The sequence below is a fragment of the Ochotona princeps genome, chromosome 25, assembly GCF_030435755.1.
Source record: "Ochotona princeps isolate mOchPri1 chromosome 25, mOchPri1.hap1, whole genome shotgun sequence".
In the NCBI taxonomy this organism is placed as follows: Eukaryota; Metazoa; Chordata; class Mammalia; order Lagomorpha; family Ochotonidae; genus Ochotona; species Ochotona princeps.
In genome coordinates this window covers 12,428,717-12,433,174 of record NC_080856.1, presented here as the reverse complement: position 1 = coordinate 12,433,174, position 4,458 = coordinate 12,428,717, and the positions used below count along the sequence as shown (strand labels likewise).

The window sequence follows — 4,458 nt, the reverse complement described above, 5'->3', positions numbered from 1 at the left end:
TTCTCCCAGTTTGCTCCAGAATTGCCACGTCGATCCTTACAAGTTTTATGTGTGATACTTGTAGTGACGTAGAATCTCACAATGTGAAAGACTCCACAGTGAGAAACCTTTGATATTCAGGTTTATATTTAATGTATTTACTCTTGTTATCCAGAACTTTCTTGGGGAGTCTCTAACATTATAGCCACTCCTAATAGTTTATAGTTCTCAACACAAACTGGAGGTAGCGATCACTACGCATACAAAGCAAAACCAGTTCGGTTTGGACATAGGTGTTCAGCTCAGAAGTTGTTGTTACCATGAGTTAATAGCGGTGTCTTGGAGAAAGACTACAGATAAGTTACCATTCCTTTCACTGTTGTAAATACTTCATCTTCATTTAAAATTTTAATTTTTATTATTAAAATATAACTAAACTTTTACTGTTATTTAATTTTGGTGGCTTACTAGTGAACTCCCAGTTACTGTTTGGGGTTGGTGACAGATTGGAGAAAAAAATGTCAAACAAGGAAAGCTTTTGCTGATCCTCCGCTTGGTATCAGTGAAAGTGAACACAGGGTAACATCAGTGACATGGAAGAATCTCAAAAAGATAATGTCATGGAAAAAAATCTCAAGCAGAAAAAAATAATGAATTATTACCTATATCGTGTAATGGTGAGCACTCTGGACTCTGAATTATTACTCATTTTTTTTCCCTCCAGCTTGCATTTTATTCACTGTTTACACGAAACACAAAGCATACATGTATGCATTTAGATACTCACATGCACGCTCTCCTCATTTTTTAAAAAATATTTATTTTTATTGGAAAGTCAGATTTACAGAGAGAAGGAGATGCAGAAACAAAGATCTTCCGTCTGCTGGTTCTATTCCCCAAATGGCCACAATGGCCAAAGCTGAGCTGATCCAAAGCCAGGAACCCAGAGTGAAGGAAGGTTGTCTCTTCTCACCGCTTTTGAGAAAATTCTACTTGGAGTCCTAGCAAAGGCAAAAACAGTACATAAAAGGCCTTCAGATTGATGGGGAGGAAATAAAAATGCCTGCAGGTGACATAATTGTGTATGCAAAAAATTTCAAACTACAACAGAAACACCAGTAGCAACAGGACTTGTATGGGCTGGTGTTGGAAAGCAGCAGCTGAAGCTTTCCTGAGAAACTCACGTCCCATAGAGAAGGTCAGTTTGAGTTCTGGCTGCGCTGCCTCTATCCTGGTCCCCTGCTCGTGGGCCTGGGAAAGCAGGGGAGGACAACCTGGAACACTTGAGTTTGTCCCAACCGTGTGGGAGATGCAGATGCAATTTTGGCCTCATGGCTCCACCACGCTCAGCCCTGGCTGTCGTGGCCATCTGATGAAAGATCCGGTGAATGGGATCTCAGTCTCTTTTTCTCCCTCTCTTTCTCTTTTGGTCTTTTGTTTTTTCTCAGTGTCTCTGCCTACCTTTACAAATAAACGAATAAATAAGTCTTAAAAAAGAAAACGTGCTGGAACTAATGCAAAATTACAGCAAGGTTAATACACAAAAATCCGGTGATCTGGCTATCAAATAAAAATAAATCCTTAAGTGCCCGGCGACGTGGCCTAGTGGCTAAAGTCCTCACCTTGAACGTGCCAGTATCCCATATGGGCACCGGTTCTAATCCCGGCAGCTCCACTTCCCATCCAGCTCCCTGCTTGTGGCCTGGGAAAGCAGTTGAGGACAGCCCAAAGCCTTGTGACTCTGCACCCGTGTGGGAGACCTGGAGGAAGTTCCTGGATCCTGGCTCCAGATCGGCATAGCATTGGCCGTTGTGCACACTTGGGGAGTAAATCATCGGACGGAAGATCTTTCTATCTCTCCTCCTCTCTGTATATCTGACTTTCCAATAAAAAAAAATAAATCTTAAAAAAAAAATAAATCCTTAAAAGAAAGAAAGCTAATTTAAAAATTGAGCAATGCATGCTTAATTTTTTTTGTGTGTCTTTGGTAACTTTAATAGAAGCATTGTTATTCATTTTTATTTCTGTCTTTTTAGCACCAGGTTTTAACATCTAAATTAATTTGGGCGGAAAGAAGCTCCATTAAGAACTTTCCCCCACAATGACACAATGGGACTCATTCCTGTAAATGTGGAAATGGAAGATCTGTGAAGATCAGTCTGAAAAAACAGGACACACAGAAATAAATGTAGCAAAAATCATATTGTACGGCTCAGTGCCTTTCACAGTGTTCACTTATCTAATCGTGCTTCTGCTGACTTTCAAAAAAAAAATAAAAGAATGACTCCCTAGCTAATCACAAGTTACAAAGTTCCCATTTTTTTTTCAAATTTAAAACCAGTTACAAATTTCCCATTTTTTTCAAATTTGAAACCAGACTTTGAAGGAATTTATAATTAGTTGCCTGACTCATTTCAATGGCGTGTACAGGGTGTGGCAAACAGGAAGGCTAGATGCAACACACGATCGGGGGATATTTATTTGTCTTCGTTGTTTGCTTTCTTTCAAACAGTGTCAAATACCCACAGTTTGAAGGGACACAGTCCCCTTTGAGAATTCTTTAGGACAGCACAGGCTCCCAAGCTGTTCTTCGTAGAGTGATAGTGCTTCCATCAAACTGACATTGTGTAAAGTCTTCCCCATCCTCTTTCAATGCGTTCATTGAGAGGTCAAGAACTCAGTCTGAGAAACTCCCATGTGGAGTCTTCCAGAGACATGGAGATTGGAACAGCTGCCTCATCGTTAATCGCAAACTCTGTGCCTTCTCTGGCACACCTCTTCAGGACTGGACTGCAGTCCTCTGTCAGAACCCCATGGAGGTCTCTGTAAAGATGGGCCAAGATGTCACCACATTGTTTTTCCCTTGTAGTTCTTACATCCATCAGCCACCACTTGGTCCAGCTCCACCACAGTGACCATCTTTGGTTTCAGTTCGACTGTTTCAAATAATATGCCTCCATCTCCATCTCCATCTCCCAGAATCAGCACATCTTGGCCACTGTCTTGCCCACTGCTGTTGGCCGTGATGGCCTGGGTACAAACCCAATCAGTCACTGTCCCCACATTCACATCCTCACTGAGGATGAGAATGCTCCCAGCTGATTTCCAGTGTAGAATTTGAATGTTCTGATGAAGGAGAGGCTTCAGTGTGTACCACTTCATCTATGTCATACTCTGCCAGGCTCCCATCAGCCGTCGGCAGTGTCTGCCAGTGGCTTTTCCTTGAACTGTGGATGGTTACTGCTTCACCCATCCAGGACTTTTCTGACTCAGTTCTTTAATTGTTTCTTCTGCTCTTTTCAGAAGGCCATCCATTTCATCTTTTTTTTCCTGTGTGGTATGGTCCTGATGGTGAAGATCTGGCAGCACCACTCCATTGGCTGAACTTTCAGATTGGCATAGCTGCCATTTTTGTTGTGTAAGTTGCTAAATAGTGGTGGTCCTGCCTGATAGGCACTGATTTGGCCATCCCTTGGTCCAGGAAAATGAACTGGAGGCCTTTGAGAATGGTATTTCCATTAGCTTTTGCATAAGGTGAGGCCCTGTGCAATGTATTGCCATTAGCTTTTGCATAAGGTGAGGCAGCTGCAGGAGAAGCCTGGGGAGAATCATGGCGGAGAGAGGATGTTAGGTGTGGTCGAAGAGGCTGTATTACTAGTTTTTAACAAGTTATTTATTTATTTATTTCAAAGACAGAGAGAAGGAGAGACAGAGAGAGAAAGGGAAAGAGGGATCTTCCATCCACTGGTTCATTCGCCTAGATGACTTCTATATCCAGGACTGGCCAGGCCAAAGCCAGGAGTTAAGAACACCGTTTGGTTCTCCCACATTCGTGGTATGGACCCGTTTATAGGGAGCTGAATTTGAAGTAGAACATCTGGGACTAAAACCACACTCCAGGATGGGATGGAGGTGTAACAAGCTTAATCTTGCTGTAACAATACTGGTTCCAGATAGGTTTTTTTTTTTTTTTTTTTTTTTTAATGATACAATCCCATAGCTACAGGAATTCTCCCTCCTACCCCTTATGGTTTTCCCCTGTGTTATTACAATAGTGCAGGTTTTCAACAAAAGTCTCAAATCCAGCATTCTGCTATTTAAGTGTATCATGGCATTGTAGGCATAGACAATAAAACAAAGTCTAGGATCCTATCATCGAGATATACTGAACAGTTTCATTGGGAGTCCTCTAATGTCCAATGTGATTCACAGTAAAGAATAAGAAAGAGATGTTTTCTTCTGCAAAATAGAACCCTGAGAAAAATGAAGCTTGGAATAGTGAAAGCTAAATGTTAGAATCTTGAAGTCAGTAGTTTGTCACATTACAAAAAAGTAGATGAGGGGAAAGTGCTAATCTCCATAGCAAAACCATCCTCTGCACAAATTTGGTAAGTTCTTGTGATTATTTATTTACTTGTCATAAAACTGTAAAGATAAATCTTTCTGTCTCAAATTTAAAAACAGACTTTTAACCCATTA

At 41.2% G+C, this 4,458-nt stretch overlaps 1 pseudogene; it reads right to left on the bottom strand.

Annotated features, from left to right (window-relative positions):
• Nucleotides 1–2,456: 2,456 nt before the first annotated feature.
• Nucleotides 2,457–3,502, bottom strand: LOC101534569 (spermine synthase-like; annotated as a pseudogene).
• Between the last annotated feature and the right edge of the window lie 956 nt (nucleotides 3,503–4,458).